This window comes from Aquila chrysaetos, chromosome 8 (genome assembly GCF_900496995.4).
Source record: "Aquila chrysaetos chrysaetos chromosome 8, bAquChr1.4, whole genome shotgun sequence".
Classification (NCBI taxonomy): domain Eukaryota; kingdom Metazoa; phylum Chordata; class Aves; order Accipitriformes; family Accipitridae; genus Aquila; species Aquila chrysaetos.
In genome coordinates, this window is record NC_044011.1 from 3,577,247 (window position 1) to 3,590,545 (window position 13,299).

At 50.1% G+C, this 13,299-nt stretch overlaps 1 protein-coding gene across 29 annotated transcripts in view; it reads left to right on the forward strand.

The window, feature by feature from the left end:
- The first annotated feature begins 5,895 nt into the window (after positions 1-5,895).
- MAPT (microtubule associated protein tau) overlaps positions 5,896-13,299 on the forward strand; it is a 53,549-nt gene continuing 46,145 nt past the window's right edge. For 28 of the 29 annotated variants that reach the window (XR_005932941.1, XM_030021459.1, XM_030021463.1 and 25 more), the window contains exon 1: positions 5,896-6,025. The gene's annotated coding sequence lies outside the window, so the exon portion shown is untranslated. Of the gene's footprint in view, positions 6,026-6,593; positions 6,790-13,299 lie in introns of those variants that run through there. The other variant, XM_041125173.1, reaches the window with a different exon arrangement.

Below are 13,299 nucleotides of genomic sequence, written 5' to 3' on the forward strand. Positions count from 1 at the left end.
TATTTGTAGTCCTTCTACCTGAGGGTGGCTTTACTCATGAACAAGTGTGAGAAGAGGGTTCTTAAGGCCATTCTCTGGTCTTAGAAGAAAGATGCAGTTAAAAATGTGCTGTTACGCTTAGAGGTGCACCCCTCGAAATGGGCTGCTATAGAGTCTGGTGGTAGCTCATGTTTCTATCAACAGGTACAAATGTTGGCAAATTCTCTGTTACTTCTACCTGCTCCTGTAAGAGTTGTGGCTTAAATTGGGGACTTGCCTTGTCTGGGAGGCTAAAATCCTCTCTCTGCTTAATGCAGTTGGCTAAGTTTGCTCTTTGCACTGTATTGAATGTGCCGGTGTTTCCTGTGGAGAGTCCCAAGTCCTTTTCCGCAAAGAAGCGAGTTCTCCGAGGTGGTCTTATTTCTGTTAGCATTTTAATCTAGAGAAGGTGCTTTAAGCTTGCTTGTTCATGGGCTGATGGGAGAGTAGCAGAGCAGTGCTGAAGGGTGTCCTTGCACCCCACCGATGAAGGTGTTGCCTCATGCTGTAATGTGAGCTGATAACAGCAGATGGCTCTCAAAGCCCCTCTGAAACCTGGACGGACGCTGCCAAGGAGCACAGGCTCTGGCCTGGCCCCTCGCAGCCCCAGCAGGTGACAAGTGGTGGCTGACTGTGGGTGCCTGGGGCAGAAGATGTGGGACGAGATGATAGCGGTGCTCCAGCTGGTGTGTCCTCCTGGTAACGTGCAAGCTAGAGGTTCCTGGTGATTCTGCACTTGTGTGCATGTGATAACTTCACCACAAAACCTGTTAGTGGTACTGCATAATGCAATCCTCTACCTAACTTTAGAGTAGGATTGAACTTTTGCCCTGACGTAAACTCAAGGATTAGAGACTGCACTGGTGCCTACACCCCTCTCTGCTCCCCTGTGAGTGCCATCCTGTGGCAAGAACAGGAAAGACTTCAAGGACGCGCAATCTACAGATGGCCACCACCAGACTCTGCCTGGGCTAAGCGGGAGCAGTCTAGGGCTTCAGAGTTTGCAGACACAGTGGTATTTGGTAAGCAGCCTGTTTTGCCCCAAAGCGGTGTTCCCTGTCTCGCTGCAGAACCGGCAGAGCTGTGGTGGCTGCTCTCCCCCAGGAACAAAGTCCCTTCTGGCTGCTGGCATCTCTGAAGTTTGTCAACAAAGGTGTCAGCTAATGCCAGGAGCACTGACCAGGCTTCAGCCCTGCAAGCTGCTGCTGGCAACTGGGTAGAGGCTTTAAGCACCCCGGGTTTGTGCTTGAGGGAGAAGAGCTGCTGGGGCTGTTAGCCTGGTGCACAGATGTAAAGGGGATCCCAAACTCCCTGCAAGCGCTCGCTGCCCTTCCGCGATACCAGGTCCAAGTGAGTCTTGACTTTGTGATGTGAGGCCAGGAACCTAATAATTCCCCCAAGGTCACGTAGGTGAATACATCCTGTAACTCCCTAATGAGTCAACTCTGCCTCTTACAAATACACAGGGTTTAAAAGATCTGGAAAGCATCTTGTAGTGGGTAAATTAGAAATAGAATAATGATTAATTAAAAAAAAAAATACTTGGGGTATTGGGTCTTATATCTTCTATTTGTAGGTGTTGGCCTCTGCATGCCTTCCACACTGCTAAACTGAAAAGAAAAAGGACTAAATCTTTTTCCAGCTGGGGCAGGGGCAAGAGGAAAGTGTGTAAGATGGTCTAAGTGCCTCAGTCTCAATTGTCAGGTCTCTATTTGCTAAAGTGATCAGAGGGAACGTGGTGAATTTGTTTTTCCCGTGCTCTGTGCTGCTGAGAGGCGAGGACCTTGCTGGCTAGCTCTTTCTGCTGAGTCACGGCCTGCTCACTGCCTGCGCTGTCCTACCATTGAGGGTGTTTTCTGATTTACATTTTTGCAACCCTGCCGACCTCGGCAGGGGTTATAGGGGTGTATCGTGCTCCAATTGCCTGTGAAAATGAAATGCAAGTTGACTTCAGTTGGAGACAACTGTGTCCGAGTTGCAAATATGTGCATTTGGTTTCAACTTGTGGGGAACAGAGCCAGCTGAGCTCTAATCCCCTCTTGAGCTGTGAAGTTACACGCAGAGTCAGAGCTGCTGGGGAAGGTTTGCATGAGCCTTGTTCTGGTCCGCTCAGCGCAGGCCTGGGTAATGCCTGCTGTTACTAACAGCGTACAAGCATGGCTGGGAAGACTGCTTGTGTAACGCCCAGCTCCCTGCTGTGATCTCCATGGAGAGGCTTCAAAGCATGGCAGGCTTCGGAAACCCAGCTGGCTCCCTGTTCCGACACCATGTCCGCACTAGCGGCCGTGGCCTGGGAAGCAAGTCTGGGGGCTGCGTCTCCCTGGGGCTTCCTTATTTAGGAAGGGCTCATCCTGTGGTCTCTCAGCATGCAACAGCATCTGGAGTTGTTTCGGAAAAATCAATCCTGTCTCCTTGCTGGAAACCATTTTGGAAGGGATTAGCCCATTTCCATTGTTTAGGTGAACTTTAAGGGCCAGGTTGCAAAATGGGTCTGAGTAGTACTGTGATGGAATTAAGCTAGTGCAGAATTTGAGTATTTATTTCAGCTAGGATCATTATGGTTTTGCAAAAGCCATCCTTAATCTGAATTAAGTGACTGAAATGAAGCAGCTTGTGGACAGATGAGGCCCTGGGGACATCAGACTTAAAACCACTATAACCCAGAATTCATAACACAGTTGTGGTTCTGCAGGTCAATTCCCACTGCAGGTGAGGGCTGAGAAATTGTCCCCTACCTTCTGTATCACCTGCCAGGGAAAACCTTGATACAGTTGTGAAACAGGTTACAAAACTCACCTGTGAGGAAAATGGGCCTTGTCTTATGGATGAAGAAGTAAGTATGGAAGATAAAGGCTTAATGCTTTCTTCCCTAAAGGTTTCCTTTATGATTTGATGTTAAAAGTAGTGTCTTGCTTCCACCTAGCAGCACTATGGGCTAAAAGGAATGGAGGGGAAGAAAAAGCCTGGACTGTGTTAGAACGGTAGGATAAATTCACAGATCCTTTTTCCTATAAACAAAACCACCCTATGAACATGAAGTGGCCAGAAGAGCTCTGTGCAGTAATTAAAGTCTATATCAGCTGTCAGCCTGCTGCGTGTACAGGTAGGAAATCTGCCTACAGAGTGTTTCTCTGCAGTTCTTGGCCAGCGCAAGATCTGTCGATTACCGTGAGCTCATTCCACTTGGGGCTCAGAGCACTCGGCTGCACTTTAGGACTCAGACTGCTCCAGTAGTTCCTGTAACATCTTGGTATTGCTGCAGCAGCATCCTGCATCCATCCAGTACAAAACGGTGTGCGCCTGCTGGTGCAGGTAGTGGAGGTGGAGGGGTGCTGTGCCTGAGATGTAGTACAAAATGAGTGTCTTGCTGCACAGTGGGGCTTTGCATCAAAGGGATGGATCTGCAGCAAGCCAGAAATGTGTGTGTTAAGATGTAGGGAGTGAGGGCACCTGAAGAAGAGAGGGAGTCTTCTCCCAGTTGCTACCCCTCTGACATGGACATTCAGCCGATGTTTTTGACCCTGCAGGGTGTTGGTGAGGAGGAGAAGCTGGATGTAGATTTGATTGTTTCTTTGCAGTAACCTTGTTTACCAAGAAGATCCATGTACCTCCACGTCTCTAAAGACACATGGAATTAAACAGCAAGATGCTGGGACTTTGCTCATTGTGCCTTTTCTAGATAAGACTGCTTATGATACTCTTAGCATTTTATTTCCAAGTACTGTGCCACCAGGCTTCTGTGGCTGTGCCCTGGGCCAGGACAGGAAGGTGCGCACTTGTGTGATCACAGTCCTGGAGGACTGGCTGTGAGGAATCACTGCTATTTTGCTTAAGACTGGTAGTACCGTGGTCCATCAGTTGCTGCATTTAATTCTCGACTGGCCTTTGCCAACAGATCTTCTAAACGGCCAGAATGTGGTAAGAGTGGCTGGGACTGGCTAATGATGCTTCCCAGCCCATGATTTCTTGGATCTGAAAGGGACTTGGTGCCTGGTGAGCCAAGACCTCAGGCAAAATGGAGCTTTGAGATGACTTTAGAAAGCCAGGTGTTAAATGAGGGTGGGGAGTCCATTTTGGTTTTGTCTTTAGATGAAGAAATAGTCCTGTTAGAGTATGTTCAGCTGATTTGCAGTCAATCTTTGTGTTCCTGGTACATCTGTACTGCCTGTAGGAAGAGCTGCTGTTCCAGAATTGGACTCTAGCTGCTTGCACTGCAAGTTCAAATTCAGTTTGTTCCTCCTTGTCTCACAAGGATGGATCCCCTTGTAGCACTGCAGTATTTATTTTTACAATCCCCAAAGCAGTGGGGTTTTTTTTGAGGGAAGCTGTGTCTACCCTGGGAAAATTCTCCAACTAATTTATAGTGGGTACTTTTCAGCCAGTTTAAAAATGGGCAGAAAAGAGCCATTCTCCTGGTTTTAGATGCCTCACCTGTTTCTATTGACCTGAAAAAAACCTATCTTATAGTGTTCCATGTTCACAAATCCAGATTTTTTTTCCCTCATATGACTGTACTTTGTACTTCTGCAGTTATTGATACTGTAGTAAGACAAGGGCTTTGACTCTCCATAGGCCTTTATTCCAAACCAAGATGGACCATTTCCAACCCAGTCTGCTTTCAAAAACCTCTGGTGCTAAAGGCTCTGCATATGTTTCTCTTTTCCCCTGTTGAGCTTTCCCCTTCACAATCTCTGCCAGAAGCCTGTTCTTAGACTGGACACTTGCCCTTGATTTGCACCTGAATGTTTCTCAGTAAAAACTGAAACCTGGAGCCTGACAGAAGATACCTCCTGCAGTTTCTCCACTAAATCCAATTACCAGGGATAGTAACCCTGTAACACAAGGCAGTAATTCCATTGAGGGATCTCCACCGTGTCCGTAACACTCTCAAGCTGAGCCAGAGCATCTCACTACTGTTCCAGATGAAGCAGGAAAGCTGGAGAGGGACCTTTTGGAAGTATGACTTATTTCTTCAGCCTCTCCCTTCACTTTCCAGTGCTTCAGGCAAGGTTGTGGGCCCTGTGTTGGGTGGTGAGGGAACCCAAATACTCCCCAATGCCTCAGGGTGATTAACATGTCACCTGTTGACTCCTTCTCACAGGTGTCTGCTGAACCAGATGCTAATTAAAGCTGCCTACCACTGTTCCTCCATGCATGCTGTGGAATCCCAGTGCCTATCCATTGTAAATGTAGTTAGAGGTGTGTGGATAATGGCCACAGAGCTGCCTGCCTTGTGTAGGAGAAAACAGCTTTCCCTTTGTTAGTGTGGAGCTTACCAGTGGATGAAATTAAACCTAGATGGCTGTATGCTGTAGCTCCTGTCAGGGGCTGGTGAAGAAGGTAAGGGCATGCTGTTAGCAGCTAATGAGCCGTTAGTATTTTCATCTCCTTGGATACTGAGGAGAGTGGCTGATGGCACAGCCGGACCTGAGGTGATGAATCCAGCCCCTGAAGCAGGTGTCTGTGTGGGATGCCTGGCTAAACGCAGGCCGTGCAGAAAACTGGAGCCAGGGCTGGGAGAGGCGGCGTCTCCCATCACCCCTGGGCTGTGACCGGCAGTGCCGCCGGTGCGGGGGCACAAGACACCCCGAGCCAGCCCACCTTCTGCAACCCCTCAGCGCCGAGCACAAAATGGCGCCGGGGGCGGATGGGGGAGTGACCGGGGGGGTGGGGGAGCAGCGCGCGAGCGCCCCCTGCTGGGCGGGGCCGCGCGCGCCCACTTCCCTCAGACAAAAGACCGCGGCGGCCCCTCCCTCGCACCGCGCATGCGCTGGCCTCGACCGGGGAGCGGGCTCTTGGCGGGGGGGGGGGGGGGGTACGAGCCGGGCGGCGCATGCGCCCTGCCGCTGCGCCCCCCCCCCCCCCCCCGCCGGCTCGGCGAAGGTTCCGGAGCTCGCGCGCGCCCCCCCCCCCCCCCTCCGCCCCTCCCCGCCCCCCGGCCCGCCCCGCCCGCGCCGCCGCTGTCACTCGCCGCCCGGCTCCGGTGCGGACTCCCCTGCAGCGGCAGGTAGGGGCACGGCCTCCGGCCGGCGGGAGGGGAGCGTGTGTGTGTGGGGTGGGGGGGGGGTTGCTGTACGGCCAGATCCCCCTCTCCCCGGTCTATCGGTACTGCTTTTTGCTGTCCCCACGCCGAAAGCGTGAAACGGGGGGGAGAGGAGGGGAAAAAAAAAAATCCAAACCCGACTATTTCAGCCCCCAAAAAATCGCCGCGGAGGTGTGTCACCCCCGGTACCGCTTTGCCCGGGGGGCCGCCTCGGCAGCCCGCTCGCTGCAGCAGGGCGAGGGGCGTCCCCTGCGGCAGCGCTGCCGCCCGGCTGCAGGTGCGCGGCGGGGCGGGGTGGCCGGTGGGAAAGGAGGGAGGGGGGGCGGATTTTTTTTTTTTCCCCCCCCCCTTTTCACCTTTTTTTTTTTTTTTTTTTTTTTGCCCCGTTCCCTGCGGCAGGTGGGGCCGGGGGCTGTGCCGGCGGGGCTGCGGCAGGAGGGGCGGGCAGCGCCTTCCCGCCCCGGCGCGGTGCCATCTTCTGCAGCCGCCCTCGGGGAGGGGGGAGGTAGGGAGCAGCTGTAATTAAAAAAGATAAATTAATCAATAATAGAAAACCATGAGGAAAAGGCGTTTCAGAAAACGGAGCTGTCCACGCCCAGCCTTGAAATTTGGGGGTGGCAAGCGTTATTGAGGTCACGGCGCTCTAGAGTTGCCTTGCTTTGTTGCATCCCCCAAATGCCCCGGCCGAGGGATTCCAAAATTTAATGTTAACAGCGTGGCAGCCCAAGGTGCGTTCCTGTGCTGTTAAACCCTGGGTGTTTTCCAGCCAGCCTGGGGATGCTGGTGCTGATCCCCGTGGGTTTGAGGCTGGGGTTGTGCTACTTGGTGTAACTGGTGGTGTCGGTGGTCCCTGGATGTGCCTCGCCACCTCACAGGTGTCCCCATGTAGTGCTGAAATTGCCCCCTTGTCCCTTTCATTAGTCTCTTTCCGTGCTGCCTGTTCTTTCTTGTCCTAAAATTGCACCAGGTGGGGCGTGGGGCTGGCCCCCTTTCTGGGGTTTGCTTTTTTTCCTTTAGCTGCTGGGTATTTCTTTGTTTTAAGTCTAACTTCACAGATGTGAAAAGGGAAGTTTTCTTGCCAGGTGTTTCCAGGTGTGCTGCGTAGCACACCTGCCCTCCTGGCTTGGAGCAATTAAACCCATAAGGAGTAGAAACAGCTTACTTCAGGGGAGGGATGGAGATTTCTGCCTGCATCCCTGTCTGCCGTGTTAGCACAAGGGAGGATTCGGTTAGGGAAGATGATTTTTTTTTTTTTTTTTTTTTTTTTTTTTTTTTTTAACACCTAGAAATGCAATCCTGTTGTTCGTGCGCAGAGGGCAGCTGCCATCACTTTAAAGGGAGTTTCTCCTTCCATTTGCTGGTGGTACCACCACGCGAGGTGCAGCTCCATTTGCAGCGAGAGGCTGGTCTTGCTTAGAAACGGGCTTGCTGGAACGAGCAGCTGAGATGAGCTAAGCTGTCACTTCAGCAATTTGTATGCAGCGTATTCCTGAGCTGCTCTGCGTTTATCTGCGTGGATCTGGGCAGATGTCTAATGTGTGTCTGAATGAGTGGAACAAAATTCACTACTGAGAATCATTAATTTGTTCTGTTGAGCAATGACTGCCCTCTTATATCTGATGAAGGGTTTTTGCCTTTGCTGCCAATACCCCAGATTTGGAGTGTTTAATGGTTTTCTGTGTGCAGTTCAATTTTTTTTGCATTTTTTTTTTTCTCAGGGTGGTCCGTCAAAACAGGTCTCAGTTGGGTGCTTACAGGCTGCTCTTGAGAGAAGGAAAATTAAAATCTCATTCTCTCTAGAAATGAGAAATAGTCTAACCCAGTTACACTTTGTTCCCTCTTAATATGCGAAATGCTTGGGTTTTTTAAGGATCAAAGCAAGGTGCTGGCTGACTTACCTGTAGTGCACAGATGTTTTCCAGGCAGATAATTAACACCTGATGAAAGTATTGCATTTTCTTGTTCTTGTTCTAGATAGAGTAATGGTCTTTGGAAGGAGGTATATGGCTGTGGCATACCTTCCCTGTGCCATCCCCCAGTGTTAGCAGAGGTACCTCATGCTGCTGAATGCCCTTGGAAATGAAGGGTTGTGTTCAGGGCTTTGGAATTAAGATGCAGGTGGGGTTTGGTTTTTGAGACTTGGCTCTTGTGCTCTGGGGAAATGGGATGCCTGTTCCACAGGTTGGTTGCTTGGGTCTCCATCCTCCATAAGGCTTTATTGTAGCATGAGAGGATCTTAGGACAGTTGAGTCTTGAACACACAGAGCTTAAAATGAAACACCTGGTGAACTCTGGTTTAAAAGGTTATTAGGCCATTAGTGTGTGCATGGAGGTGTCCGGTGCTGTGGGTCTGTCTTCATCTTGCACAGCAAGATGGCCAGAGGTTGACCCTTGAGAAACTTAAACTAAACCAGCTCTGCCTGTTTTAATGAGTGAAAGCGTGAAGCATGGTTGTCATCGTTTGAAGCCTTTAAACGAAGACTCTGTTTCTCTCTAAAAGAGGACCATTTGTTCAGCCCTGCTCTGGAACAGCTTGCTGCTGATCTGCAGCTTTCAGGTGAACTTGTTGCAAAGGTCCCATCTGACATGAACATGAGACACATCAAGATGTTGTGGTCTCTGCCTGGGAGAACAAGGCTGTTAGCTACTCTGGAAGGGGCAGGTGGCATCACAGATAAGATGTGGACAATTATCCTTCATCAGCTGGGATTAGCTGAGATGAGGACAGAAGTGACAGGACCTCTGTGTGCCCTGTGGGGAGTTCCCATGGAGAGGAGATGGGTCCACTCCCTTCAGGTGACAAGTGCAATAGTATGGGGTTTGTGTGTGTCTCTCCCTCCCTCCCTCATTACTCGCCCTTTTCAAGTACTGTGTTAAGTATTTACAGGTCAGGCTACTAATGTAGTCTTCCTCACCCTGTGTCAGTTCCTCTGGGTTGCCTGCCCTCTGCTTCCAGCCTGTCTTCCCAAGGCATTTTGTTCAAACTGTCCCATTCCCTCTGTGCTTAATAAACTGCAGTTTCAGCAGGACTCAGCTGGACCAAGTAAACATATTTATCAGTCCTGAACAAGGAGTGCTGCAGCTTTCTCATTTCCTTCCTGAAAGCCATGGGGAAGCCTGCTCCCCTGGCCAGGAGAGCAGTCCTCATAGGATAAAAACAAGGGAAATGTGACACTGCAACTGCTCTTTCCACGTTGAGGCTGAGCCTGGTGTATCTAGTCAGGGACACTTGTAGCATGGCAGTAAGGTGGATGTCTTAATCTTCTGCCTTTCGTGTTCCCCTGCTTCATTTCGAAGACCTGTGTTCTTCATTGCATGCTTGTCCACCTGTGTTGCATCATTGTCTTTTTTCAGCGTTTTGCCAGCCGTGGGATTTGGAAGTACTTGGGTACCACCTTGCTCCTTGTGTATTTGCTGGGGCTTAGCTGAGCGGTTCTTACTGTGTAGTAGCGGGGAGTAGAGCAAATTGCTCCTTGATGATGTTTATATTCTCATTTGGAAGTTGGTCTTTGCAGCATCATGGGGCTGTTAGAAATGGCTGGGGAACGCCACGTTGAAAATGCTTTTGAAATGGTGTCTCTGCCGTTTCTTCTGAAATCCTGTGTTATCAGGACGGGAGTAACAAATTGTCCTGACACTTACAGCAACACAACTGTAACCGCTTTGCCTGTTGGCTTCTATGTGTGCCTGTACAGGCGTTTGGCATTGCCGTTTGAGATGCCGGTGCTGGGGTGTGTCCACGTCCAGACTTCCAGACAAATCCCTTTTGGTTTGCAAAGCGTTGAAAATTGGATCATGAAGCAGTGTCTGAGGGGAAATGCTGAGGGTGGCCATTCCCTTTTTTCCCCAATAGGAATGTTATTCAAAAGCTGGAAGAATGCTGTAGATTTTAGTTTGTCTTGAGCAGAATAAGCTTATTTTGCCAGCCCAGCGTGCTGATGAGGCTTGGTTGTTGTCTTTGCATCTTTCGAGGGAGTGCTGCTAATTTAGCTGTAGCAATGCTCTGGCACTTGATGAATTAGTCAAGAAAGAATCAGGGTGCTGGCTTCCACCCAGCACCCAGTATTGTCCAGTTTGCTTAACCTGCTGGTTGATGAGGTCAGTTGGCTAGTAGGTTGGCTTATTGCTTCCTAGGCTGTGTGCTGGCTGTTTGTAGGTGTGGGGCTGGACTGTGAGAGTTGGAAGCTCGTGGTGAAGTGCGCTGGACTTGTGACAGACTGATGGGTCCTTTGTCTGGGTGATGCTGAGAGGGTGTGTGGCCTGTCAGGGCTGTCTCTGGAGCTGCTGGAACATGGCACAGGTTTAGGAGGGTCATGGCTCTGCACGCAGGTAAAGCAACCAGCCCCTGAACAACAGGGTCGTGTGTTGTGCTTTCTGGGTATATGGCTTGCTCTAAGGTCTGCAGATCTGTGTAGTCTGTGAAAAAGCACTGTGAGCCCTTTCTTGTAAAAGCAAAATGGACCTTTCTAGCTGTATTAGAGCAGCTGAGACTTAAACAAAATCAGAGATGATTGTTTCCCTTGTGTGCCTGCCCTGTAGCCAGGTGGAAGGGGAACCTCAGACTCAGCATCTTGGTTATTCCCAGCCTCTGTTCAGAGGGGCATCAGCTGATGTCTTGGGGAGAAGGACAGCGGCTCTCAGGGGATCTCTCACTAGTACTGCAGTTGCATTGGAGCTGGGCTGGCTTTCTAGGTTTTTCTGCCCATCCAGTGTAATCTCTGCTTTCTACCTCAGGAGCTTTGCTTGCTTAACCGTGGTGTTTAGACTCCAGCGGTGGGCTGGCACAGTGTCTGAGGCTCACCCCAAGGGCATGTCCTTGCAGCTGGCAGTGCTTATCAATAAAGGAGGCAGTGCTGCAATGCATGGGTTGCCAGCAGGGCTCTGCCTACCTGTGGAGGGTAAGAAAAGAAAGGAGGTAATTGCAGAAGTAACTTGAGCTGGCTTGCTAATCCTTGCAGAGCAGTACAGAGATGTTCCCACTTATCTCCAACCAGTTCTGGGGAGAAAATGAAGGTCAGTGATCCTGGGCAGAGGTCAGTGGGCTGTTTGGTGGCAGGCAGCCCTGCCAAAACCTTGTAGAGCACCAGGCTGGCTCAGCCTTGCCTGAGGTGCAGCCCTCAGTTTGGATCATTGCTCCTTCATGGAGATGCACAAGTGGTGGAGTGTCTCTTCTGTGCAGCATTGCTCCCGCCTGGCTTTTTAGCATGAGCAGCCCTCAATTCCAAGCTGTCTTTGCAGATTGCCCCGGGATGTGGTGGATATAGCAGAGAGTTCTGGCCCTTCAGGTAATCCCTTGTGTGGTTTTTAAGGTGGGCACAGCTCTGCTGTGAGAGACTGTGAATAAATCTCTGAATCTTTTCTTGAAGTAGGATGGATCTCCTCCATCTGCGAGTTGAAGCTTTGTTTCGCACTGAAATCTGCCAGTTGTAGGCTGTTTCTTAAAGTGCCTGTGGAAAGCATATGCAGTTTACACTGGAGTCTGGAGGAGATGTATTTGTGCCTTTAGACTTGAGTGGATTTTCTTTGCAAGTCTAATGAGCCCTTCATGCTCCTCAGAAATCAATCCACTGATCTTTCCCTTTCCCTTCCATGCAGTTTGATTAGTAAAGGCAGTCATTACATGTGGTGTGGCTCCTGTTTTCAGTGTCTTTTCTTTAAATATCCAAGGAAAGGGAGCACCAGGGGATACCTTCTGTTAAGCTAAAAGGATTATCACCACAGTTGGGCTAATTATTTCCATCTTTGCAGCCTCCCCACTGTACCTGCCCTGACCTCTCTTCCTAGAGCAGATCTGGTATCACTGTCTGTCCATCTTTGCCTCTATGCCCTCCTTTGGTATTCTTCTTGAATTGCTTCAGAGTGGTTGGTGGGATTGCACCATTAGTGCCCTGGGAGGGCAGGTGGGTTTGCCTTTCAGCTGTCCTGTTCGGCTGGTCAGTGTGCGTGTTGCTCCAAATGAGCTGTGGCTTGGCTGTCTGTGATGATGCTGTAAGGCACATGGGAAGGATGAAGGCTGATGGGGGTTATTTTGGGATGAGGTGCAGTCTTAGGGGACATATTATACAAATCCATAGGAAGAAGGCCCATATTAAACTCTGCTGTTCATGGAGGAACTTCAGCACTTTCAAGAGAGGTGATGAAACCACTTGTGTTCATTGTTTTGAATAGTGTGTGTGTGACTTTGAATGCCATGTGCTACAGAGTTGCAGGGCTTTCTGCCACTTGTCAGTATTTCACTTCATGGCTCCCCATCAGCTCCTGTCCCAGGCTGTCTGCCTGGAAGTGCCTGATGTAATTTCAGATGGATTTCATCAGTGTGTCAAGTCACTTGCTGCAGAATGAAATTCCTGGAGGTGTTTGTAAATGGCTCAAAAAATCTAAAGAAGCATCTCCCATGATCCTTGAACATGTCCAGCTCAGTAATGTGCATGTTTGTGCTGTCCTGGAGATCTGTCTTTGGGAGAAATCAACTGTCTTCCATACATTGGAAAGAAGTGTTTGCTGGGATGCCCTTTTGAAGTTGAAACTGGAGAAGTAGGGGGGTGTTCAGAGTGGTGAAATTCTTCCCTGCCGAAGAAACATTTCATCTTCTCTTTGATCAAAGCTTGACTTAGATCCTGGGTGTGTTGGCTTGGTCTTACCATGAAAGGGGTGTGTGTGTCTTGCTCACAAGCAGCTCTGCTCCTTTTTACTCTCAGATGTCCTTTCATGTGAGCTTCCTGGTGCAGGGAACATGTCTGGCCAGCTGTGCACATTCTCAGTTGAGTTGAGGGCAGGGCAGGTGTGTCAAAGTCAAGATGAGAGGCAAAGTGATGGGCAGGCAATGTTTTTCTTGGCTGGCTGCTGTGGCTTCACATATCCAGGTAGCAGAGTGAGTCTTTGGCAGTGTGAAGGGCGTTATTCCCCAGTGGTGGGTGGTGGGTGTAGGGACCACGTGAGCTCTCATGAGGCTGAGGTGCAGCAAGATGTGAGCGGAAGGGGGACAAAAAGGAGGCCAAAGAGATGGAGTAAAGTTAACTGAGGGCTGAGCGAATATGTGCATACTGTCTTCTCCCTAGGTCGCTGTCCCAGGAAGGGTCTGTTGGCCCTCGGTGACTGGAGGCACAGTAGTGGGAGGAGTGGGAGAGCAGCAGGAGGCTTTGGAGTGGTGATAAGCAGCATGTCTGCATGACAGTGTCAGAAATATTTGTCCAGGCTGAAAATTTGCTAGCACTGGGCTTCTAGGTGACAAAATGTTC